Here is a 26963-nt window from a genome sequence, read left to right as displayed (position 1 = left end):
GTATCCCAGGCAATGTTCGAAGGGTGGCACAAAGACGTTGTTTAATGGGCTCAATTTTATAGAGAGACACATCCAGCCCTGAGCGGGCACATGATGCACATAAGTAAACGTGTAAGTATGATAGGAAGCTTTGAAGAGTCCCTTCTTGTGGTTGGAATCCTTATTCACTCACCTGTATATACACAGGTCCTCACCAGGTGTAGGAAGTCTTCCTCCCCACTCCCAGTTCTCTTTCCCTGTCCCAGCTCCAGTTGTATGTTTCCAAAGGAGACACCTTGTCTTGTCTAAACCATTTCAGACATTGGGCTCTTGTCCAGGAGGTAGGAATGGCATCTCAGAGCTGTCTGCATATCAGACATAGTGACGCATTAGGAGGTTCTAAGATGAAAGTGACATTCTAGTGGGACGGACTGGGAGCTTGCGGTTAGTAGATGCAAGCTATTACATATAGGATGGATAAACAACAAGGTCTTACTGTACAGCACAGGGAACTATATTCAATATCCTGGGGTAAACCATAATGGAAAAGAATATAAAAAAGAACGTATAGGACTTCCCTGGTGGTGCAGTGGTTAAGAATCTGCCTGCAAATGCAGGGGACACGGGTTCAAGCCCTGGTCCGGGAAGATCTCACATGCCGCGGAGCAACTAAGCCCATGCGCCACAGCTACTGAGCCCGCATGCCACAACTACTGAAGCCTGCTCGCCTAGAGCCCGGGCTCCGCAACGAGAAGCCACCGCAATGAGAAGCCCGCGTACTGCAACAAAGAGTAGCCCCCGCTCACCGCAACTAGAGAAAGCCTGCGCGCAGCAACGAAGACCCAACACAGCCAAAAATAAATAAATAAATAAAATTATATAAAAAAAGAATGTATATATGTGTATAACTGAGTCATTTGCTGTACAGCAGAAATTAATACAGCATTGTAAACTAACTATATGTCAATTTAAAAAATAAATTAAAAAAAAAGAAAAAGAAAGAGTTGAGAACTACCAAGTGTATGTGGCCTAACTGGAAAGAAAAGTCAGTAATCCAAAGGCTCTCCCAAAGTCCTCTTTTGGTTCTTGGTTTTGATTCCCCTGACATGGCTCAGACTTACGGTCGTATTTTCTCTTGACTCTGAGTCCAGGAGACAGGCACTGGGGTAAGCCAACTTTCCATAGAGATTCACTCCACCATCCTGGTAGTTCGACAGTGATGAGGGAAGAGAGGAGAAGAAGGAGATTTTGCATCAGAAAAATTAAAAGCTTCAATGGCTTATTTTGCTTATAAAATCTCTCACACCATCACCAAGACAGAAGGTATTTATACGCAACCCTGACCTCCGCCTCCACCCTCCAGTAGGCTGCTTGTCTTTGACTTGTTTTCCTGTTTAGGATTGACCTCAATGCAGAGCTTACTCTGATTTCCCCTGGATGGAAGTGTCTGGTTATTGTTTTGTTGGAGGAGGGGTGTGTTGAGGGCCCATTGTAATTTCACTATTGCACACCACGCGCTATTTCTATTAAATCTTATTCAATACACAAAAATTAGAAATAGCCCAGTGGACAGAAAGATCATAGGATTAGAAGTCATCCGTGCCTGCTTTGAAGGATGTTCTCTAGAGAAGACAGGTCTCAGATTGAAATGCAGTTCTGTTACTTGCCCCCTTTGTGAATTAATCTCTCAGGCTTATCTTTTTTCTATTTAGAAAAAAGAAAGCGTGGAGGTGGCAGGCATAATGGTATCTGTCAAGCTGAGTTGTCAAGTCCGAACAAGAGGCCACCTGGGAATGACTGGCACAGTGTAGGTGCTCAGAATGTTTCATTCCCTCTTCACTCCTTAAACAAGAAATGGAGCTACCAGCTCTGGGAGATCCAGAGAAGAATGTGGTCTGGCCCTACCCCTGGCCAGGTGCCCAGTCTTCAGGCTGTGGATACAGATGACTCCAGCCGTGGGCATCTGTGATGATCATGCAACGTGCCGTCAGAACAGAGAAGGGGGGAAATTCACTCTAACTACTGGTATTAGCGAAGGCTTCAGGGAGGGTGTGGCATTTGAGTGGAGGCTTAAAGGACAGGGATGGAGGTGCAGAAGAGTCTTCCGGGGAGCGGAATGTCAGAGCACAGGCTACAGACGGGGAAGGACAAAACACTTCAGGAAACGATGAAGCTCTCAGGATGGTTCAACGCTCAGGTGCCTAAGAGCCCGGAGTGAAGGTGAGACTAAAATAATAAGGAGGCCAGATCACGATGAGCCGCAAACCACTCTACGCTGAGATTCCACGTTGTTATGGCTGCCCTGAGATTCTGAAACTGGGAAATGACATCTGGAGGATGCCGTTTTCACAGGTTGAACATGTACCTCTCTCTGCCCAGGACAGTACCATCCTGTCACTATTAATACAACTCCTTTTCACTCCCCAAAGTGTTTCTGTCTGGACACTAAATTACATGGCCAACCTAAGTTTAGGTCACCTTGCTGTCAATGGGAAACAGAAAGTGGGACAAAAAGAGGCTAGACCCCGACAGGCCAGTTCAAGAGCCACCACTCCAAGTATCTGAGCAGGAAATAAGTGTCCATAGGCAGAGAGCTCATGGGAATGGAAAGAAACTAACAGATCAAAGACCCACTTTGAAGGCAGTCTCAGTAAGATCTATGGATTGACAGAGGGGAGAAGGAATGAGAAAGACGAAACCACACGGGATGGCTGATATCTGAGATAAAGATGCTGCACGGATGGGGCAGAAGAAGAACAAGCAGCCAGAAGTGAGAATCTGGAGCTAAGAAGAGACCAGAGATGGAGACGCAGACTTGGCAGACTCCTGGGTAAAATCCTGGCTGAAGAGGGAGTGCACGAGACCACCCGGGGGGAGGGTAGACCAGATGACCCTGGGGGAACACAGACAGAGGGTCATGAGGCATGTGCAAAAGAGACGAAGAACCAGGAGAAGCAGAATAAGGGATGCCCGGGGAGAAGGGTGTTGAGGATGTGACTAGTTGGATCAACAGAGCCAGACGGTCCCAAAGGACTGAGTAGGATGGAGGAAGGCAATTAGGAGACCTTTGATAGTTGCATTTCAGCAGAGTGGTGGGAGCAGAAGACAAATTGCCAGGGGCCGGGGAGTGAGTGGGAGGTCAGGAAGTGGTGTCAGTAAGTGCTGATGATTCTTGAGACAGTTCTGTCCGTGAAAAGACTGTGGTTTGAGGGGATGGTCCAGAGAAAGCAAGCACTTGGGGGAGTTAAGTGGAACCTGAACACATGTGAACACCAAGAGGAAGATTCTGGAAAAGAGAGGAAGATTCTAGAGATAATTGTTTGGACTAAGATGGGAGCAGATGCTTTCTGCTTGAGTGGAGAGGCCAGTCACTGACAAGAGGCAGGACCCCTCCTTCTCTGTGGAGGCTGGAAGGAAGTGGGGCTGGACCAGAAGACACTCTTGATACGTGAGGATGAGAAGATGGCAGAGTGAATGGCGGTGATGGTGTTGGCAGCCGTGATAGAAACAGTAGTGGTGCTGGTATGATGCCCAGCGGCTTACTTTTCCTCTACATGCAAGTCCCCTGCCTTGTTTAAGTTAATCCTCACGACAACCCCCTTTTACACGGGAGGTAACGGAGCCTGAGAGAGGTTCAGTAAATGGCCCACCATCCACCATAAAAGCGGCAGAGCATGGATTTAAACCCGGGTCTTCCCAGTGGCACAGCCAGACTCCTGAGCTGCTTGGAGTCCGTATAGACCAGTGGCTTAGCCCTCGCAGCAGAGCGCGAGGTGAAGTCATCTTCTGTGAATGATGGGGGTGGATTTGGAGGCCTGAGGAGGGAAGAGAGTTGAAACAGCTGCTGTGAAGAATGCAGCGGGGATGGGCCAGGGAAGAGAGAGGGCACGGCAGCCTCCCAGGGGCATGCCGAGAGCTTCCGGAAGATTCCATCTTGTTCTTATCACCCTTACGCCCAGCCCCATTTCCTGCCGAGAACCCGCACCCCACACTCTGCTCTTTTCTTTTGCTGTTCTCTCTCCTCTTATCCCACCCTCAAGAGATAGGAGTCACGTGGCTCAAGGAGAACAGGTCAAAGATGCTTCCACCTGCTGGAAGATTGTGGGTGATGGTCAGGGAGTGGAGCTGGGGAGGGAGCCCTCCAAGTCTTTGTGCTTACAAAAACTCACAGCTTGAAAGGTCTAAGGAAGCGGTGCATTCAGTGGGCAATAATGGTTGCACATGGAATGTTTGGGAGTCATGGTCCAGTTGCTTGGATCCAACCAATAGGGAAAGAGAGATGGAGCCACACACCTTCCCCCAGGCCAACTGGCCACGCCCCTCCTCTCAGGCCACCAGCTTCTATTCCATTCACTGGCCCACCCATCCCATCCCATCTCTTTCTACCAGAGAGGTATTAATTTGAGTTAGCAATCAGTAAAGCGAATTACTTCATTGGAGACCAGAACTTAAAACTTTACCTCTGATTCACTGATTCAACCGCCTTGAAAATAGTAGCAGACTGAAACACACTGGCCCTCCCTCTTTGGGAGATCACCACTGAATCATTAACCAAAGGTGTTGGCCTTAGGGACAGTCTTGAAGACACAGGATTACTCCTTGTTGGATGTGGCCCGCCAGCGCCGACAGAGCTATTAAACCATCGGTCGAATTAATAAAATCCATACGGAACCAGAGTCTAGAAGAAGCTGGGCTCAATTCAAATTTCCATAAAAGCAGCTAACAAAACCAAAGAATTGGCATTCAATTCTAGAAGTGCACTGGCTTCCTGCCTCCAAATGTCATTTTCAACACGTCGGGACTCAGGATAGAAAAGCTGTGGGCTGATTCCAGAAGCTTTTATGAAAATCTTCTCAGGACTCTCTTTTCCAGGGGGTTAGAAACTCACTTGTAAGACAGTCATCACATCGGATGCTTAAAACTAGAGAAAAAGCAGAGGGAAAATGACCTTGTCTTCTGTTCAGGCGAAAAGAGAATCACTTGAGGGGCTGCCAGCCAGGGATGCTCTAATTTCTACATGTGTGGGACCAGTTGTGAGACTGGGGGCAAGGGAGAGAGAGGGGAGATGAAATTCTTCGTACAGAATTCTGCTAAATTTGTGTGTATTTGGAATCTGTGGGCAAATATTTGAGAAGCAGTGATGTGTGTGTGTGTGCGTGTGTGTGTGTGTGTGTGTGTGTGTGCATGTGTGTGTGTGTGTGTGTGCATACTCACACACACAGGCTCCCGGCTTCTGAAGAGGTGTGTACCATTCTCCAGCCCACGTTAAAATCAAGAGCCCGTGCCTCTCTGTAATCCCTGGTTTAAGTTGGTTTCTCCTCCCACAGGCAAAAAAGTCTCCTGAGAGCCCTGGCCAAGGCCAGCTCTCCAACAGCTTACCATCTTTCCCTTAAATCGCCCTGAAAAGAAGCCCAGGGGCAACGAATCCCTCCCTCTTCCAGGCGTTCCAACATTTCTCTAATTAATGCAGGAGAAAATTAATTACAGAGGGATTTTCAAGACCTCGGCATCTAATGACCAGCCTAGCTTCCCGGGCTCCCCCCTCCCAGCTCCCCCCTCCCCGGCTCCCTGCAGCTCCCCATTGGTCCTGCCCTCCTCCCCCTGCCTGGCCCCCTCCCCTCCCTTCCCAGAACCCCGAACAATACCACAGACTAATTAGGCAGGGAAAGAGTTTCTTGGCAAAGACGGCTGAGTGCTAGGTCAGTACCTTGAACAACCCAGAAGAGAAACAAAACAGCATTAAAAGAAAAAAAAAAAAAAAAAAGAAGAAGAAAAAAGAAAGAAAGAAAAAAAAACCCTGCTAATCCCAAGCGCATTTCCGCCAAATATTCTCCTTTTCAAGTGTTTTCTTCCTGGTAAACAAAGTTCTGTCGCTGGCTCTGGAGATTTTAGGACACGGTTGCTTAGTAATATTGGGGAAAACACGCCATCCTCACCTCAGCTGTATTTTGTTTCTCTTCTCTCTTTCTCACTTCCCCGAGAGGCCCTGACATTCCCACATCGCGAGGGACCGCCTGTTGGTAAAGGAGAACTGGGTTTTCTTTCTTTCTTTTTGGTCTAACTGCTTTCCCAAGCCAACCTAGGAACAGAGATCATGTCCCCTAGGTCAGTCTTGCCCAGTAGGACCCTTCTGCAACAACAGGAAAGTTCTACGCCTGCGCTGTTCAACATGGCAGCCTCGAGCCAGGAGTGGCCATTGAGCACTTGAAATGGGGCTCATGACACTGGGCAGCTGAAAGTTCAATGTTGTTGAATTTTAACTCATTGAAATTTGAAACAGCCCCATATGGCTCAAGGCTTAGAGCACCACAGCTCCTGACGTAACCCCAGCAGAGCCACCGAAGGGACAGCCATAGCGTCTGGGTGGCTCTGCGTCATAGTGAGGGACAGAGGATGCTTCAGTGTAAGGAACACATCGGCTTCCACTTGAATGAAGGCCCATCTTCTCTCTCCGTGGCCTTGGGCGTCACTGAAATCTTCTGTTACGTTCAAGACACTCACATAAGTACACCTCAGGGTATGTGTTTGGTCATGGACCCCAAGTCCCCGGCACGTGGGTGGGTCCCCTGAGGACCCCTCCCACCAGGAGTACTGAGCACCGCTGGCACGGGCCACTTGCCAACTGCTCTTCTGGGCTTTTTTTTTTTTTTTTTTTTTTGCGGTACGCGGGCCTCTCACCGCTGTGGCCTCTCCCGTTGCGGAGCACAGGCTCCGGACGCGCAGGCTCAGCGGCCATGGCTCACGGGCCCAGCCGCTCCGCGGCATGTGGGATCCTCCCGGACCGGGGCACGAACCTGCGTCCCCTGCATCGGCAGGTGCACTCTCAACCACTGCGCCACCAGGGAAGCCCTGGGCTTATATTTTTGCTCCCAGAACCCATGCTGTTTCCCACCTCCACGCCTTTGCCCACACTTTCCCCTCGCCCTGCTCTCCCTGTTCCTCTGCCTCAGCTTCAGGGATTCCTGTTCAATCCACAGGGTCCTACAGACTCAGCTTGGGCATCCCCTGAACTTGGGGGGCCTTCTCTCCTCCTCTCTTGCCCCCCCCATCCAATGTGGCACCCACAAGCTCCATGCGGTCACTCATTGCCTTGGGATCGTGGCTAGTGCAACTGAGCAGCAGAATTTCCGTTTTTAATTTTAATGATCAATTAATTTTATCATTGAATTGTATGTAATCTTAATTAGTTGAAATGGAAATTGATGGGCATTTGCGTTAATTGAAGCTGCAATGGCCACATATGTCTCCCTCTCTCTCCTTCTCACCACGCCCACACACACACACACACGCACCCGCATATCCCATAGCTGGCCTGGATGTCGTTCTGCAGCCTTGCTCCAGTGAGCATCTGCTCCTCTGCACTCACCCAGGATCTTGTCTTTTAATGACCTTTTTATAAATCTATCATCCCCATTGGAAAGTGAACCCTTAAGGACACAGCCTGTATTTGACTTTGTTTCGTTTCGCTTGACAGTGATGTCCCCCACGTCCAGGATGGTGTCAGGTACACATTCATTGCTCCGTAAATATTTTTCAGCCAAGAAACAGCAATTAGTCATCACAGTTTACGCCCTACATCAGGGGTCAGCTAACTATAGCACAGAGGTCAAATCCAACCCACCACCTATGACCCTCAAGCTAAGGTTTGTTTTTTGTTGTGTTCTTTTTAATGTTTAGTTAGATTTTAAATGGTTGCCTTCATAATAGCCTCAATTTTGTTCTTGGCCTGCAAAACTGGGAAGAATCACTTTCTGGCCCTTTAAGAAAAAGTTTGCTGACCTCTGGTCTAGATCCTAAGAAGACAGGTTGATGAGGCCTAGTGTCACCTGCAGCCAGAGAAAAGGAGAAGGGCTGCTTGGGGAGGGGTGCTGAGGAAGGGGCCCAAAGCTCGCATCTTGGGCATTTGCAACAGAGCTGAACTGGGTAAATCGGCAGGAGCCGGTCCCCGGGCCCATGCTTCCTGTAAGCGCCTGCCTCTCCCCGCTGCAAACGGCTCACGAGTGGGGCTTGGAGGGGCCCATGGTGTGGACTTCTGAGAACGTTCTGCCTTGCCCACCCCGAGCCACGGCAAATGGAAGAGGGGCTTTTCGGGCCTCCGTGTTGTGGTTTGGCTGCAGTAAGTAGCAGTTTCCACTTAAAGTCAAGCCCCCGAACGTGTTTTTCATAGCAATGGAAAGGTCTTCCGAAGCAACAGGCGCAGGGCTAGGAAGCAATCCTCCGGCGGGCAGGAAGCAATCCACTCTTCCCTTTCCTGCTAAGACATGAACTGGGGTTTCTAAGAACCAAGGCAAAGGTTGTTCCAGGATCTGAGCAAGGGGAGTGACAGGAGACCCCAGAGTTACCCCATCACCGTCTCGAGTCCCTTCTTACCCTCCACCCACCCTCCATGTCTTCCGGACCCCCCAGCTCTGAAACAACTTGCCAAATGTCAGGGCACCTGGGAGTGCCCGGAAGGCTCCCTTGTTTCCCAGCTCCACTCACTTTTCCCCATGGGGAAGGGCTGAGTGCACCCAACGAGCTAAAAATTTCCCTGCTGGAGAATCTATTTTCCTTCCGCTGCTGCTTCGCAGGAAAGAGACAGGAAGCTATTTAGATATATTATCTTCTTTTTCAGAAAGTTGAGAGGAATTTTCTACTGCAGTTCACACAAACATCCCGCCTAATGGTCATTTACTCATATGCCCCTCATTAGGTCACCAGCGAAGAATGCTTGGCCTGATTAAACATCATTTGACTTTCCCTCCACTTGCCGTCCCAGATCCAAGGGAGGAAAAGAGTTTCCCTGGCCTGGCGGTGACCAGCCTAAAGGCCATGAAGGTCCAATGTAAAGTGATTTTGACTTCCCAGGGTCCTTTATAGTTTTAGAGAGTAATTTCTATGTCAACAAGTAAGAAGGTGGCCTCTATGAACAGTTTCTGGCCAGAGAATGCTGTCTTTTCAGGGGAAATTAAAGAGAATTCTTGGCAGGAAGTAGTGAGAATGCTGTTACCAAAAATGTGATATAGATTCATGGACTAAACAGGTCATGGAGATGAATGAGGGTCTGGAAAACGAGACCAGTGTAAACCAGAATGGCTAACTAGGACTGACCTGGTGTGATGCTCTAGACATTCTTCTAAGTGCTTTACGTGTATGAACTCATTTAAAGTTTAAGCAACTCAAGGAGGTAGGTGTTATGAGGAACTTGACCCACAAAGTCAGATACTCACAGGAAGGGTGAGTGGCAGAGCTGAGATGTGGATCTGGCCTGAGTTGCCCAACAGGATTTTCTGCAATGATAGACACATCCTATATCTGTGCTTTCCAATATGGTAGCCACTGGGTACATGTGGCTCTTTGAGCGCTTGAAAGCCTCGGTATGGATGAGGAATTGAATCTTTCATTTTTTTAAAACTATAATCTATTTAAAGAGTCACATGTGGCTAGTGGCTACCATATTTCATTCCCAGACTTAGGCAGTCTGGCTCCAGAGTTCACAGACTTAAACATTAGACTATCCTGCCTTTTAAATCAAAAAAGAGAATTTGGAACTATTTATTCGGATAAAAATTAAAATATAGAGACAGAGTTTAATCAATACCTTCAAAGACAGGAACATATGAGAAATTGTACTAAACGGTAATGCAAGAAAGAAAAGTTTGCTTAAACTAAAAGAGTAGGTGTTTGGGTTGGGTGATTGGTAAAATACCTACAAAGGAAAGAGCGTGAAATACCAGCACGGTTTGTCAAGAGAGGAAGTGGTTTCCTTTTGTTTAATCAATAGATTATATTGAGCTCAGATGTGACCTTATTAGGCCCCTGCTCTCTAGAGCCATGTGGTCTAGGAGGAAAACCAAGTCTAATTCCTCAAACAAATCAAGGCTGCATGATCCAGGGTGGATGGTGTTACTCAAGTCCGTTCATCCTGTTGGAATTCAGGTTAGATGTTTATCAGTAACCACAGGAGTGATCAAGGAAGTCTTCCTGGAGGAGGTGGCATTTTAGATGGCCCTTGAAGGAAATGGCTTATATTGGGAGAGTGGGAAGTTAGAAAGAATGAATACAGTGGCAGACTTGGCAGGAAAAATGAACTGTTCTCGGTGAGTGTCTTGGAGGCTGAGGTATAGGGACTAATCAAAAATGACTCTGGGGCTTCCCTGGTGGCGCAGTGGTTGAGAGTCCACCTGCCGATGCAGGGGACGCGGGTTCGTGCCCCGGTCCGGGAGGATCCCACATGCTGCAGAGCGGCTGGGCCCGTGAGCCATGGCCGCTGAGCCTGTGCGTCCGGAGCCTGTGTTCCGCAACGGGAGAGGCCACAACAGTGAGAGGCCCGCGTACCGCCAAAAAAAATGACTCTGAATTTTTTAGCTTGGATAAAAATAGTGGTTCTGGGGTCAGACACAGGAACTTTAGGGATGGGTAGGAAAGAGTTTAGGGAAATTATTACTTTGGTTTGGGGCATGTTGATTCTGAGGTGACAGCTTGTATAAATCTTGGACTAATGTTCACTTTTTAAGAGCCATTAAATACCTAGTTTAGATGGGAATAGGGTGGATCGGAAGGCAGTCCAAGATCACCTCCATCTAACACTTAGAGAGTTTGCTTTCCCTCTAAGCCTGACAAATCAGACCACAGCAGAAAGGAAGAGAAGCCACAGGACACCAGACGTATCCACGTCACCCACACACACACTGGTGACCAACACAGCCCCTGTTTTCTCTGCTACACTGAGTTGACAGACATCCGGTTACTTCATCTTGGAAGTTATATTCATCTGCCGTTTAGAACGTTCTGCCCAATGGCCGATTTTCTTTTAAACAGCTTTTTTTCCTGATTATATTTGTAATACCTACTCACTGCAAAACATCTGGAAACTTCAAAAACGGAACTAAGGAAATGCAATCACACATTTACACACACACAGAGACCCACATATGTATATGGCTGTGTGTGTCGATGTGTGTGTGTATATAGTTTATAGTTTTCACCCATTTGTAGATGGTATTTTAAAATACACTTTTTAAATTTTTAAAAAATTTTTATGGGGGTATAGTTGATTTACAATGTTGTGTTAGTTTCAGGTGTATAACAAAGTGAATCGGATATATATATATACCCATATATATCAGATATATATACCTGATATACATACCCATTCTTTGTCAGATTCTTTTTCCATATAGGTTATTACAGAATACTTAAAATACATTTTTAGCTCAGAAAAATTTGTACAATTAAACATGAAGACAACACTAGCAAATTTTTGTTGAGTTGTCAGTATATTCTAGACTTACAGGGAAAAACGTCCATGGATCTCTGCACACAAACACTTCTAGAAGAATCTGTCCCTGAAATGAATCTCTAGGCTTTCCCCTTATTGCCCAGCAAGTACATCTTCCACATCTCTTTGCATCATTTGCTTATTTTCCTTTTAACCGTATAGATTCAGAACTACTTGGAATGGACTGAGAGGCAGCCTGTGGGAGGCCAAGAAGAGGCAGCCGTTGGTGGTTAGGAGTGAAAAGTAGGGACCAAAAGCAGCAGGTGTCCCACCAATATTCCAAACTTCAAATCTGGAATTCCTGACTCCAAAGGATGCCCCAGACAAGACAACAAACATCGAACCAGTATAAGGGAAGACCGCAAACAGACAGATATTAACAGCCCATGGAGAGAGGGAAAATACTCCCAGGGTAAAAGTGGAGTGGAAAAGGCAGAGGATGAGATAGGGTGCGACCGAGGGGAATCTGTGTGTTGTCCCTAAACTGTCCCAGGGAATCAGGGACTGAAATATTCCCTAGTGAATATTATCAGTGTAGACCAGGAATCTATGGGTAATTGAAACCCACACACACATATACATATGCACACACAAGCACACATACACACACACACACACAAGCACACACACACACACACACAAGCACACAACCTCAACCAGAGATTCTTCCTTCCTGCCTTGGTTTCCTGGGGACTCAAACTAAGGGACTAGGAGACACCCACAAACACCAAGGGTGGATCCTTATCTGGTTCATTTGTTCGAGAAACTGCTGGCTCTGAGCGAAGCTTGTGGGAGGAGAGAGTTGCCTCAATGTACACTCCTCAGGAGGGGAGGAGGGGCTGGCCCTTCCCCCAGAGATAACACAGCACCCCGACACCGCCTGGGATTCTCGCTCCCAGATCTTCCTAATGAGCTGTCTGGGGGAGCGGGTGGTGATTTTCAACCGTATTTTGGCCCCTGCTTGCTTTTGAGAATTCCGTCTCCGTTTTTCGATTTCATAAATGCCGTTTGCAATGACCTTTTCCTCGCTGCCATCTTTGACAGCTTCTCAGGCGTGAAACATATTTTTGTTCATTACTCGGTTGTCCACAACCTCCCCTTGCGACTGTCCAGCCCGGGTCTCCCTCCCTGCACCCTTCACCCCCATGTCAGACGTATAATGAATGACCGTTCCTTCAGACAAGGAGGTTGAAAACTTCTGGTCGCCAAGGCAACGGGGTACCCTGGGGTGGGGCGCTGGGGAGGGGGCTTGCCCGGCCTGGAAAGGACTGGAAGGAAAAGGGGGTGGGGAAGCAGGAGCTGAGATGATATCATTCCCGAAGCCTGAAAGCAGCCAATCGGCTCACGGGGATGTGATGTCACCTCCCACTCCACCCCCTTTTAGCCTAGGTAGCCCCACTGAGAATTCTAGACAAGCATTGAACTGAAGTTGTATTGCTGTGAGAGAAAGGGGGTGGGGATGGCCAGGGCGGGAGGAGGGAGAGAGAGCGCTAGCCACCCTCTGGATGGCCCGAGCAGACACTAGTCTTCACTGGAGGCAGCCCCATAAAAATGTCATCGGCTTGGGCTCTCCCTGCATTACAACACAATGACTTCTTTGGGGAGAAGAAATAAAAAACCAAAGATTTATTTTGCAGCCACACCCCCGCCTCCCTTGGAAGAGAAAAACCAACCAACAACAAGTTGTGAATGAAGTGTCTGCAGATCAGCTCCCACCAACCCAGCCTGAGAATTTTCTGAACAGAAAGACAAGAGGCAGCCGCTCATGTGGAACCCGCTGGGCACATGCGCTGCTCTCTGCAGCCCTGGGGATGACGCAGTGGTCTGGGTGCTGGAGGGTGGGAGCCTGGTCTGGGGCAAAGCTACCCAACCAGGTGGTACCAGCCACTGAAAGCACTGGTGGGGAGGGAAGGTGTCTGCCCCCAGGCCATGACAGCATGTGGGGCTCCGTGCCAGGCTCCTAGGAGAAGCACAGGCTGTAGCTGTAGGGAGGGGGCAGGCTCATTCGAGTGCCCACCCAAGGGTCAGCATCACCCGGGGTGCAGGGTGTGGGGTGGCGAGAGAGTTTTCCCTTGGGCCTGGGAAGCAACGCTGTTTCACAAAAGTGTCCTCAAGAGTCCAGGCCACGAGACGGTGTGTCCGGGGGCCCAGACCAGGTTAGGGCTGCTCTCTCCTTAACCTCGAACAGTGCAAAAGGTGCAGGTTCCCCAACATGGTCTTTCTGGAGTCTTTCTGGAGTTGTCCCACATGGACCCACCTATATCAGCTTAGAGGAAGCAGAAGCAAAGGCCCCATGTCCTCTCCGTACTGTACAGACGTTGACACCAAGGCCCAAAGAAGGGAAGGGACCAGCCCAATGACCAACAGAGTCACCAGTAGATCTGGGGCTCCAACCCACTGTTTGCCTGTGATACATGAGTAGTATTTGAAGATGGAAAGCCTGCAATTTCAGCATCACTGATTCACCATTTTCTTTATTTTTTATTGAAGTATAGTTGATTTATAGTTGTTTATACTGTTGTGTTAGGTTCTGGTGTACAGCAGAGTGATTCAGTTATATATATATTCTTTTTCAGCTTCTTTTCCTTTATAGGTTATTACAAGATACTGAATATAGTTCCCTGTGCTATACAGTAGGACCTTGTTGTTTACCTATTTTATATATAGTAGTTTGCATCTGCTAATCCCAAACTCCTAATTTATCCCTCCCCCCCTCCCCTTTGGTAACCATAGTTTTCTATGTCTGTGAGTCTGTTTCTGTTTTAAGCTCATTTGTATCATTTTTTTTGTGTGTGTGTGGTACACGGGCCTCTCACTGCTGTGGCCTCTTCCGTTAAGGAGCACAGGCTCCGGACGCTCAGGCCCAGCGGGCATGGCTCACGGGCCCAGCCGCTCCGTGGCACGTGGGATCTTCCTGGTCCAGGGCACGAACCCGTGTCCCCTGCATCGGCAGGCGGATTCTCAACCACTGCGCCACCAGGGAAGCCCTGTATCATTTTTTTTTAAGATTCCACATATAAGTGGTATCATGTGGTATTTGGCTTTTTCTGTTTGACTTACTTCATTTAGTGTGATAATCTTTAGGTCCATCCATGTTGCCGCAAATGGCATCATTTCATTCTTTTTTATGGCTGAGTAATATTCCATTGTATATATGTACCACATCTTCTTTGTCCATTCATCTGTCCATGGACATTTAGGTTGCTTTCATGTCTTGGCTACTGTAAATAGTGCTGCAATGAACACTGGGGTGCATGTATCTTTTTGAATTAGAGTTTCCTCCAGATATATGCCCAGGAGTGGGATTGCAAGATCATATGGTAGCCCTATTTTTAGTTTTTTAAGGAACCTCCATACTGTTGTCCACAGTGGCTGCACCAGTTTACATTCCCACCAACAGTGCAGGAGCGTTCCCTTTTCTCCACACCCTCTCCAGCATTTATTATTTCAGTTCACCATTTTCTGCACAAGTAGTTACGTGGTTGGCATGAGTCCATGATGATCTCCACCCCCTTTCCTATGAGCTGTGAGCAAGGTCTCTCTGCAAACACTTACCATGCACCGAGCCTGCATCCAGCCTCCCTTGCCCACCGGTCCTGACACCCACAGAACCATAAGGCACAGCCACGCTCCCAAGGGACCCACATCCAGGAGGGGGACAAAACGGGGGTCATGAAAACATATGCAAATTTTACCCGTGAGCGTTATGAATCGGGGCTGGGGACGCTCCAGGGAAGGGGTGACATCCATGGTTTAGCAAATCCTTATTGATTTCCTACTCTGTGGTTGGTGTTGAGAATAGAAATAAGGCTAAGTCTGAGCTCCACCTTCATGGCACTTATATCAAGGAAAAGAGACTGAGGCTGTAAACACACAGTATCTCCCCCTGAAAGCCCCAGAAGGCAGGGTCTTGGTTGTATCGATGGTGTTTAACCCCCAGCACCAAGCATGGAGCCTGGGATACAGCAGACACTCAATGACCAAACATAAGGATGTCTCTAACTCTGGAGACATGAGCGAGGAAGTGACACCTGAACAGGGCTCTGGGAGATAAGTAACAACTTGCCAAGTGGAAGGAGGGGCACTAATCGAAGTAGAGGGGACAACATTTGTAAAGACATCATGTATAAGAATAGAACAGTACAGGTTATGCTAAGATAACAAATAATGCCGAAGTCTCCATGGCTAAAAATAACGAAGGTCTACCTTTTGTTTTTGCTACACGTCTATTACAAGTCAGCTAGTGGCTCTCCTCCATGCCCTGGCCTGTCCTCTGACCAGGCTCATGGGGTAGCCACTACTGGAATATTGTTGATCACCACGGAAGTTGTTGGAAAAGAAGGCTTAGCTCTGAAGTGACAAGTCTCTTCTGCTCACAACTCATTGGCCAAAACTGGTCACATGATCCCACCCAATGCCACCAGTCAGGAAATGCAGTCTTACCACGTGCATGGTGGGCAAAGAGCTGAAAATATTTCATGAGCAGTGTGAATGACTATCATACAGGGACACGTGTGTGGCATAGTTGGGGAATACTGTTGGGGAATATGAGCTGGAGCAGTCCAGGAAGGCTTCATGGATGAGGTGGGCTTCAACTAGGCTCTGAAGACTAGGCAAGAGCCAGGCAGACAGAAGGAAAAAGGAAGGGCACTCCTGACAGCAAAAATGCCTTAAGCCAAAGCGAGACACGGAATGAAGCTGGTACCAGGCAGTTGGCTGGGGGTGGGGGAGGGTAGACTAAAGCGGCAGGATTTGGTTATTTTACTGACCGAATGCTGATCCTTTCACAGTGTCAAGCAAAATTGATCCAGCATGCCCAAATGACAGGGGGGTGTCCAGGAACCCAGGCCTCCTCTGCCACGGCTGTCTCACTACACAGACACCACCAAAACCTAGTTCATAGCACCTGCCATCCAGAGCTGAGGGGCAGAGCAGCCTTGCAATAAAATCACTAATGGTCTCTGGCTTCTGATAAAACTGGTTCTCAACTGCCCACCTGCCCACTGGGCCCACAGGCAACACGGAGAAGACGCTGACTCTGTGAGTCACCTGTTCAACGTAGGACACGGCTGCTTGGGGAGGGCGAGGCCTGAACCCAGCGCCCACTATACTAGGGCAGATTTCACAGGGCTTTTTTTTTTTTTTTTTTTAAGGTTTTTAATACTATAGTGTTATGTGTGAACTGGATTCATCAGCTAAAGTGGCGTCTCTGGACTTTACTTACTGAATTTCAGTGTCCTTAAGGATTTTGTCTTGTTGTCATCAAAGCAAAAAGAAAATGCTGTATAAAAATACTCAGCTTCATCAATGGTTAACACTCAGACCATACACTTCTTAATAAAGAGCATCTTCTGCTAATCAGCCCTGCAGAGTGACGCACAGAGGAGATTGGTGGATTTGAGAATATTGCTTATGTTTGATAGAACTGATGATGTATTTAAACAATGTATTACGAAAAGCTAAATTATACAGTATTGTAACTATGTAGAAAATATAGACTTACATAAAATCAAAATGCTAAGAATTTTTATATTTTTTCAAATTATGTTTTATTGGAGTATAGCTGATTTACAATGTTGTTTAGTTTCAGGTGTACAGCAAAGTGATTCAGCTGTACATATACATATATCTGCTCTTTTTTAGATTCTTTTCCCATATAGGTCATTACAGAGTATTGAGTAGAGTTCCCTGTGCTGTACAGTAGGTCGTTGTTAGTTCCCTATTTTGTATATGGTAGTGTGTACGTGTCAATCCCAATCTCTCAATTTATCCCTCCCCTGCCTTTCCTCCCTTGGTAAGACCATGAGTTTGTTTTCTACCTCTGTGACTCTATTTATGTTTTGTAAATAAGTCCACTTGTACCGTTTTTTTTTTAGATTCCACATGTAAGTGATATCATGGTATTTGTGTTTCTCTGTCTGACTTACTTCACTCAGTGTGACAATCTCTAGGTCCATCCATGTCGCTGCAGATGGCATTCTTTCGTTCTTTTTTATGGCTGAGTAATATTTTTATATGGTTTTACATGAAGGGAGTTTGAATGTTAATAAGTGTTTTCCACTTTACAAAAATGTCAGATCAGGGTCCACAGAACCCCCCAGCCAGACTGATCCAACAGGGCCAGGAAGAATCCCCTTCCTCCAGTGTTCTCACAAGGCCACCCTCCTGTCCTTGTGTCACATAGTCCCAGCCGCAGCCTCCCGACCAGGAAGCTTTGGAGACAGAAGAGTGTCTGGGAAGAGGCGTGGAGGAGGAAAAGGGCCACAGGGGCAGTGGGACTGGGACCCTTCCTGACAGTTCAGTTTGGCACCATTCGCAGGGTCGGCATCCTGCACTCGGGCTCCATCTGTGGCCCGTTCCCAGGCAACTTTGGCTTCTCCCTGGGGGCAAATCAGGGCATTTCCAGAAATGATTATAATCAGCGACGCTGGCCTGAGAGCTGCCCCAGAGCCCTGCCAGGACTCAAAACACACTGTTCTTCCATTTTATGAATGAGCGAACCTGTATGCTTTCTCGAAATGTCGGCGCCACTCACCAGTGTCCATTCCCATCTTGACACAAGGAAAACCACCCCAGGCTGCACAGGTGGCTTCTTCCCTGAGAGGGAGGCCCAGGGGCCACTGCCTCCATTTCTTCTGGGCCCTGGGGAGCTGCCTGCTGGGCTGTTCCCTGGCTCTGTAGAGAAAGATCTTTTGCTCAGACAATGACTCAACCCCAAAGGGGCGGCAGCTCACCTTTCCAGGGGCCCCCTGGGAAGAGATCCAGGCAAGGCCCAGCCACCCCTGCTGGGGTTCAGGGCATCCTTCTAAGCTGTCCTCCTGGGAGCTCCAGGTCTCCCAGACCCACGGCTGCTCCTTGCCTAACACAGCACACACAAGGGAGCGCCTGCCCGATCTGGCCTTTGGAAAGGGGTCTGTGCCGCCGGCTTTCTGTGTAAGAGCTCCATGTCCACTTAACTAACAAGTAATCATTAATATTACCCCTGGCCCTTGTATCCAACTGTTAAACTGACGCTAATGAAATGAGTCTCGGGCACCATGACCAACATTAAAACTAAGTGTGAACTGTTAACTTAAATGACCCAGGCTGATTTATACATCATGCCTCGCATTTAACCAGAATGGACGGTACTTTATATCAAAATGCACAGACATTTCTTCCACTCTGGCTTTATTCTTTCTTACTACCTCCCAGCCCCAGCTGGATCAGACCAGACCACACTGAACAGTCCTAGCCTTAATTGTTGGGGTCATAGCTTTCCCTTCGTGTTTACAAGGGATTCCCAACGGAAGGGAAATTTCGTGGAAAATCTAGTGTTGAAAATAATGCAGTCCATGTGACTTTGGAATCTGCAGTGATGAGCAAGCTACGGAATCGGGAGAGATAAATTATGAATTTGGGATTAACATACACACGCTACTGTATATAAAACAGAAAATCCACAAGGACTTGCTGCAGAGCACAGGGAACTCTACTCAACATTCTGTCATAACCTCTATGGGGAAAGACTCTGAAACATTGGATATAGGTATATGGATAACTGAATCACTTTGCTGTACCCCTGAAACTGACACAACGTTGTAAAACAACTATACTCCAATACAAAATAAAAATTAAATTAAAAAAAGTATGAGGGCTTCCCTGGTGGCGCAGTGGTTGAGAGTCCGCCTGCCGATGCAGGGGACGCGGGTTCGTGCCCCGGTCTGGGAAGATCCCACATGTGCCCGTGAGCCACGGCCGCTGAGCCCGCGCGTCCGGAGCCTGTGCTCCGCAACGGGAGTGGCCACAACAGTGAGAGGCCCACGTACCGCAAAAAAAAAAAAAAAAATTAAAAAAAAAAGTTTGAGTCTTTGTTATGATTAAAAATAAATGTGTGAGGCTGGGGGCCCATTTGGGGAGGAGTCTCCCAGAGGGGAGGAGCTAACTCAGCAGACGCTGCTTCTCCATCTCCCCTCTTTGAGGCTGGCCTCTGGGAGGCAGGAGAAAGTCAGAATCCAGAACCGAGTTAGGGAAACCCTGCCAAGGATGCCCTTACTCCTTCCCGAGGATGCTGGGATCAGAGGTCTCCCTTAATTTAGATGCAAGTGACACATTCATCCCACAGAACACTACGCCTATGCTAGCCAGCCCGCCTTCCTCCCAGCCCCACCCCTGGCCTCAGGAACACAGCTCATTCTGCACACCCAAGACAGCTACTCAGCTTCCATCATCTCCCCATGAATCACAGGCTCGGTGTGGGTGGGCGGCAGCCAGGAGAAACATAGCTACAGGCAGCCGTGGTTCTCAGACAGTCCTCGGCGGGGCACACGTGGGCGAGACCAGGAGACCAGGTGGCCACGGGACCCCGAGGCTCCTCCATGACAGAGGGCTTGGGCGTTTGGGGTTAGGCAGCTGTTGGGATATCTCCCTCCAAAGACCTTAGAAGCTGGTGCTTCCATAGCCAACACTGAGGATGAGGGGCTCTTCCAGGTGGGCAGAGAGCATCTTCTCCCTGTAACCACCTGCAGAAGACCAGGGGGACCAATGCAGAGGGACAGGTAAGGAGCCATCCAGCCAAGGAATGAGTCGAGGCAGCCCAGAATAAAAGATGGAGCTCACCCTCCCATCCTGGCCGACACACCTGCCCTCACCCTGCTGTGCAGCTCCAGTCGGCTTGCAGCAGGCTCACCTAGAAGAAAGGCTCCAGCCCCTCACCGCCAGACTTAAAAAAAAAAAAAGAAAATCACAACTTCGTTTTGATCCCTAGATTTATCACGTATTAGCTGTGTGGCCTCGGGCTAGTTACCTACCCTCTCTGAGCTTCACTTACTACATCAGTGCAACGGGCACGATAACAACCAAACCATTCACACAAAAGGATAAAGCAAGACACTACATATAATGCCCTCTGCACAGGGCCTGGCACATGGTAAATGCTCGATAAACATTTTCACCTTCCTTATTCTTCCCACCCGTGTAAACGTCACCTCTGGAGGGGAGGTGCTCTTTCCTAGGCTCCCACCCTTTCCTCACTCAGCGGCTCTATGTCCTCAGGTTTATTCTGCTCACACCGGCTCTCTCCGGGGACACGGGCCACGGGTGGCAGGATCTACCAGCTGCCAGGTGGCATGGGGCGAGCTGAAAATCTCCCCGCAGAGCCAGCTTTTTCAGCAGGTCCATTTCCACCTGGACTGCCAAGTCCCAGGGCCATGCCCGCGGGGTGTCACGTTCAAGTTCAGTGCTCCCCCTTCCTCCTGGCCTTGCCTCGCCTGCTCCTTCCGAAGCTTTCAGACAACCCCGCTGCCTCCGTCAGGCCCTGACTCGTCCGGCTGGCTTGCCTGGGTCCCGAGGCTTATCCAAACATCTTCATCGCTTTTCATAAATTCAATCCCTCCTTATCAGCTGCACCATCAGGAGGAAGGGCAGGAGGGGCTTGTGACTGAAGTGGGGGAAAGAGAAGCTCTAATTAGCCTCCTTGCTCCGAGGGGTCACCAACAGTTCAATCACCCTGGCTTCACGTGGCCCCGATCACATAGTGGTAGCCGAGCAGCGCACACAGCATTTGCATCTGTCCCTGCCCCCTGCGTACAGGGCTGGGGTCCTGTCCCTGTTTCTCCTCTGGGTAGGAAGGCCTGCAAGTTGTAAATGGAAATGAGCTGGCTTGATACCCTCCAAACGTCAGTTCTATAAAAACAGCTTTGTCACCATTTCCCAATTCATGGGAGCTTCTCTGATCCGACTGGCCCCTGTATTAACTGCTACCACAGAACCCCAACCTCAAAACACCTCTTACTGGAACGCAAAGTGCTTTGGCCAGTCTTCCAATACTATCTCCAGGATAATGACCTGGAAAGAGCAATGGGCGCGGGAGGGCTCATCGAGACCCTGGATTCTGCCACCCTTTAGCGGTGCAACTTTGGAAAAGTTTCCTTGTCTTAAAAATAAAAAGTGGGGATGATAATACCTTTCTTCTCTACCTCCCATTGCTAGGAGTCCTGAGTCAGAACCTATGCAAATATGCTTCCTTATGTGCCAAATTCCAAACAAATGACACATATACCTAACTATCCAGCCCACTGGATGTGTGGTAACATATTGCCACAAACGGGCTCGGAAGATGCTCCTTGTACTTTTTATTCAACTCTGCCTTCCTGAAGCCCAATTTCTTCCACGAAGACCTTGAATTGACTCAAGCATCTTGCTGATAGGGTTTAAAAGCTGTGGCTAGTTTTTCACGGTGTAAAAATGTCACACAAATGCCGCCCCCGAGCGCCTCTGGACACTGACTCTTCCTGCATATTCTGTCCAGGAGACCTGACGCATCTGTTCCCAGGTCCCTGCCTCCAATCTCCAAGATTAGCAAATAAATTGGTTCAATAACCAGCATTTTGAGGATCCTCCTCTGTATCAAGCCGTGGCCTAGCTCCTAGAAAAGGTCCTTGACATTTTCATGGCTGCCCAGAAGGATTATAGATAAATGAGACCATAGAACTTGTCATGCAAACTGGAACACTCTTGAGAACGGACACCTGCTATTAGTAACTACGCTGGGAAAACCAGTGTAAACTGGGACTCTCGGGCAAATGGAGAGGTGTGGTTATGGATTTTCTAAATCTTGGGAGAGAGAGGAGAGGAGGCAGGAGCAGCTTCTCAAACAAAATTTGAAAAGCGGATGCCGAAGGGGCTAAACGAATGAATTCTTTGGTCACCGCGCTCTCTGGGAGAAATGGAAACTCTCATTCTCTAACTTGGTTCATTCGGGGCCCCACTGGGGAATGAGTGCCCCCTCCCCCATGCTCAGCGCAGTGCCTGGCACATTTACACGCAGTACGTGGTGGCCGGCCTGAGCTCCAAGGAAGAGACAGATCTCAGGGAAAGAGACACAAGCCTAGATTCCCCAAGAGGTCCCAGCCCGAGCATTTATGATTATGATTATAACTGGCATGTGTGCGGTAACCAGGCCTTCCGAGCACATTCTCATGCATTTTCTCTTTTGATCTGAAGCAGATAATGCAGACGGGAGCATGCGTCTGAAAGGCCACCCTGTGGAACAGCACACTGGCTGAACAAGAACAAAGGCCATAAATGAAGAAGGATGTTTGCACTATGCTTCCCGCTTGCCTGCAAACAGGAAGCCTCAGAGGCCTACTCTGGCGAGGTCTCCACCTTTTCCTTACCCCGAAGCTACATGGCCTCAGAAGCTTTCTTTTTATGACATTTTTTTTAACGCGGCAAATCTCTTCCAAGACGCTTTTTTTCCCCGTCTCGCTTTGTTGCAATGAGAAGCAGCCATGTCTGTTCTGAGGGGTCAGTGGGGGAATGAGCGTGGCCAACAGCTGCCCCGTTTCCTCTGTGTAACCTCACATACAGCCTCTGCAGGACTCACCTTCCACAAGCACCTTCGAGGAGAAGCTGTCACCCGTGGGGAATGCCAGCAGGTGACCCCATCGAAACAGCTGGGCAGACTTCCAGGACTAATGACTTGGAAGAAGTCAGAGGTGGCAGACCGTTGAGGTATGTTTTCCTGCAGATGACAAGGACTGCAAAACAGTGAAACTGACGTGTCATGAGGATGGTATTCATTGACACCAGAAAGGAGTGGAGGAGAGCTCTTCTGCTGACAGAGGAGGACCAGGGACCAGCCAGCTAGCAACCCTGAGGGCTGGGTATGGTGGAGCATAGGAATGAGAGTGGGTGATATCTCTGGAAGCAGCAGGCAGAACATGGTCCAGACTGGCTCCACGTGTTTCTACGCTGCAGCCTCAGCAGCCTCTGGGTCTTCCAGTCTCCTGTTCTTAACATTTAAACGTGGGCAAGAGAAGAAATCTCTGAATCAGTCAGAGTCTCCAGAGAAACAGAAACAATAGGAGAGATATAAATAGATAGATAGATAGATAGATAGATAGATAGATAGGTGATAGACAATAGAGAGATACATAGATACACAGATGATAGATGATAGATAATAGATACATAGATAATAGATACATACATACATACATTCATACATACATAGATACATACATAGATATTAAGAGATTTTTCTTAAAGAATTGGCTCATGCAATTATGTTAAGGGCTGGCAAGTCTAAAATCCATAGGGCAGACAAGCAGACCGGAAGTCAGGCAGGAGTTGGTGCTACAGTCTTGAGACAGAATTTCTTCTCTGAGAAACCTCAGTCTTTGCTCTGAAGGTCTTCAACGGGTTGGATTAGGGCCCACCCACACTGTCAAGAATGATCTCCTTTCCTTAAGGTCAAATGGTAGTCAATGTTAACCACATCTATAAAATACATTCACAGCAACATCCAGGTTCGTGTTTGATTAAATACTAGGTACTAGAGCCTGGCCAAGGTGACCCAGAAAACTTGCCATCACAGTGTCGCTCGTGAGAAGTTCTCAAGCCATCTTGCAGGCTCTGCCATCCTCCTGAACCAGAACACAAAGGTCTATCTTCAAGTGACAGCGTGTTAGTGGCAGGAGCGGTGGGAGGGTACCATATTCACCTCTAAGTCACCAGCCCACTTCGTAGGCTGCTAGAGTGAGTAGGTACCCAGTAAGGTCTCTTGAGTTGGACTGAATTAAATTGAAGATATTAATTCAGCCTCATGAAAAGTTCATGGACCTGAGAATCAGAAGACCTGGGTTCAAGTTCTAGTTTTACCATCAGTTGGCGGTGGTCTTGCAGGCAGGTCATTTTCACTCTCTGGGCCTCAGTAAGATGTACAGAAGTTGAACAGAATGTTCTTCAACCCTCATCAATGATTATTCCCCATTAAGGACACGTGCCTTCATGCCTTCAGAGGCAGTTGTGCTCCAAGAACATGGCGGTAACATCAGAGCAAACTCAGAGAGTAGACAGATGATACATAGACAGCTAGAGATAATCTGTAACTAAATATATCAAGTAGAATATAAAATTATATGAGTAGATATGAGGGGATCTGTAATCCACATGTTTTAAGATTTCGATCTTCCTCTTTCGTTTCTTAATCTTGGTTCTCTTTGGCCACTCACTGAAAATCTCCGGCAAAATCACATGCTTTGAATTTAGAAATAACTGCAAAGAACAGCCCACGGACTATGGACTATGTTTACCTGTCTCCATAGCTGAAGATAATAGGGTCAAAGACAGCCACCCTGGAGAAAGACCATAAGTGCAGAAAAGGGAACAGAAAATTTGCAGAAGAAACCCAAATGGAAAAAAGCAGTAGAAGATGCTCCACCTCATGGTAATCCCAGAAACCAACATTTTAAAAAGTATTTCTTTTATTTTCCATCTGATTGGCAACATTTAAGTGAGTTGATACTACACCGAGTTGGGGAGAGTGTGAGGAAAATGTACTCTCACACACTACTGAAGCAGCTCTCATCGAGGTCAGCTGGGCAGATCTACCAGATTTAAATTATATAACTTAACCAAATTCTATGTTTAGGTATCTATCCCAAGGAAATACCCCCTCTAGGGTGCATGTGTGTGAGTCAGTACGGGAAGGCTTATTGCAATTTTGTGTGTGTAACAGTGAAAACCTACAAAAAACCTACACATCCACAAAATGGTTAATTGGCTTGTTTATATCCAGGGCATGCAGCAGTTTAAAAAAGAACGAGGTATCCATAGATATTGCTATAGGGGGAATGGCAGAACAGTGCATCTACCAGGGACCAAATTTGTTTTAGAAGATCTATATTTGTGTGTATATATAGATACACGGATATATACAAAAATATCTAGAAAAAAAGACTAGAAAAAAATGCACCAGGCAGCAGGAAGAAGAGTGAGTTTGGTCATGGCACGAGCAGAGATTGAATCATTCAACCTATACACGCTTGCAGTGCCTTATTTGTTTACAATAGCAATGTCACCTGTCAATGTCACCTGCCAATTGTCACCTGTATAATTATAATAACAATAGAAATAACAACAACAAGAATACTAAAAGGACAAACAAAAGAAAGTGGGTAGATCTTACTGGTGCCTGATATTATCTCAGTGTCGTCCATCCTCTCGCTACCCCAAATTCTCCAAAGCTTAGCTAACTCTTAAGGAATGTGAAAGCAGAGTTCCGTAAATGCCACTGCAATATTTAAATGCTTCCCGTTAACCTTCAGTTATTGTGTCAGTCAGGGTCTTGGCAGGAAATGCACGACACGCTCAAATTAGTTAATTTGAGGCGAGTTAGTAAAGGGATCAGTTTACAAGGTGTGGGCAGGTGCAGGAAGCGGTGAGGGGTGGTACCATCCATAGGGGCTCAGCTGCTGCCCTTGAAAGAGCAGACGCCCGTGAACACACAGGGGGTAGCGTGGGGAGGGGCCTGTGAATAGCCCAGCTCCACTCTCCTCCCTCTCTCCTGTCTTCCACCAGTACTCACCATTGTTCAGAACCACGTGGAAACCAGAGAGGCAGAAAGACTTTTGATGCAGTTTACACAGGTTAGTCTCCTGGAGCACAGGTGAGGCATGTGGGAGGGGGCAACCAGGAGAAATCCACACACGTGGTTGTCTATTCTAATGAGGGAAGACATGCAAACTCACAATTAGATTTTTAGCTCAAGCACCACACATCCATTTGGATGTACAGTTATCTATTAGTCTGCCCTTTACTTTCCTCTCTACTACTAAGTGTCTCTGTGCCTCTGGGCACCCTCCCACCCCAGTCCTGGTTCCCTAACTCCTTGATCTGTAAGACGAGGGTGTTGAGTGGACCTAATTACTGCCGAGGTGCCTGCCAGCTCTAACTTCCATGACTATGAGTCCAGACCTCTGCCTGAGCCTTGAGTCCTTCCCATGGTTGGTAACCGTTAGTGACAGCGATCAGCTCATTGGCAGTAAGAAAACAGCCAACGCTGAAGGACTGGGGCAGGCCGTGCATCTGCGGGGATTTTCAAGCAGTACCGCCTCTTACACGTGGCACAAAGAAGGTAAAACAGCTTTGCAAAAGTGGACCAATCCTTAACACTTCCTCTGCCTGTCCTCCCCAGTGGAGCAGTAATTGAAATCCACACCGTTGAACCCACAGGTGGTATTACTGATTCATCACTTCCAGACAAGAGGTAGGCATTGGGTAAAGGCAAAAATAGGTGACAGAGATTTTCACCTAGTCCAATGCCCCCTTTCCCTTCTATGCCCTGCTCAACCCCCAGCCCCCTGAGTCAGAATAAAGACAATTCAATTCCCAAGGAATGTTACCAAGAACCCTCATTTCTCAGCCAAAGACTCACATCTGAGGAATGTAATATGCCATACATATTTATATGGGCCCCCGGATACCATCGAAACAAGAGGATGGTCTCATATACAAGTGACCCCATCGTGGTTTGGCCCTGCCGCTCCAAGGCCTTAGGTTCTGAGCTCTCCTCTCTCCCAAAGGCAGCCATTCCTTTGAAATCCCAGCATCTCCTTTGTCTCCAGAACATAAGGGCTCTTGGCAGTGACCCTTGAACCAAGAGTGCACAAAAGCTGAGACATCATCTAACTTCAGAAGGGTGCAGAACCCAGCTTTAAGCCCAGAAGAGCCTGTCGTCGCAATCACAGTGGCTTTAAAAAAAATCATTCCCCACCATCTTTCCTGCAGACTTCTGGTTTCAGTATATGGTGAGTTCACTTAAAGGCAAGAATTTTATCGTGCATTTCCTGCTAAAGTGTTATAGCTGTACTTCTACTGGGTAGAGGCACCCGTAACAATGAGACATGGAATGGAGCCAATCAGCTGAAGAAACTGATACTGAAAAAGGAAACACATCTTA

General features: G+C 47.9%; 1 long non-coding RNA gene across 1 annotated transcript; it reads right to left on the bottom strand.

Moving 5' to 3' along the window:
• Positions 1-240: 240 nt before the first annotated feature.
• On the bottom strand, positions 241-23508 carry LOC137212143 (uncharacterized). The gene is made up of 4 exons (XR_010937375.1): positions 22605-23508; positions 5916-5993; positions 1101-1181; positions 241-344 (listed from the first exon to the last, which is right to left on the bottom strand). It is a non-coding gene; the product is annotated as an uncharacterized lncRNA (long non-coding RNA).
• Between the last annotated feature and the right edge of the window lie 3455 nt (positions 23509-26963).

Source organism: Pseudorca crassidens, chromosome 19, assembly GCF_039906515.1.
Source record: "Pseudorca crassidens isolate mPseCra1 chromosome 19, mPseCra1.hap1, whole genome shotgun sequence".
NCBI classification, from domain to species: domain Eukaryota; kingdom Metazoa; phylum Chordata; class Mammalia; order Artiodactyla; family Delphinidae; genus Pseudorca; species Pseudorca crassidens.
Note: the sequence above shows the minus strand (reverse complement) of the source record. Positions and strands in the feature narration are given on the sequence as shown.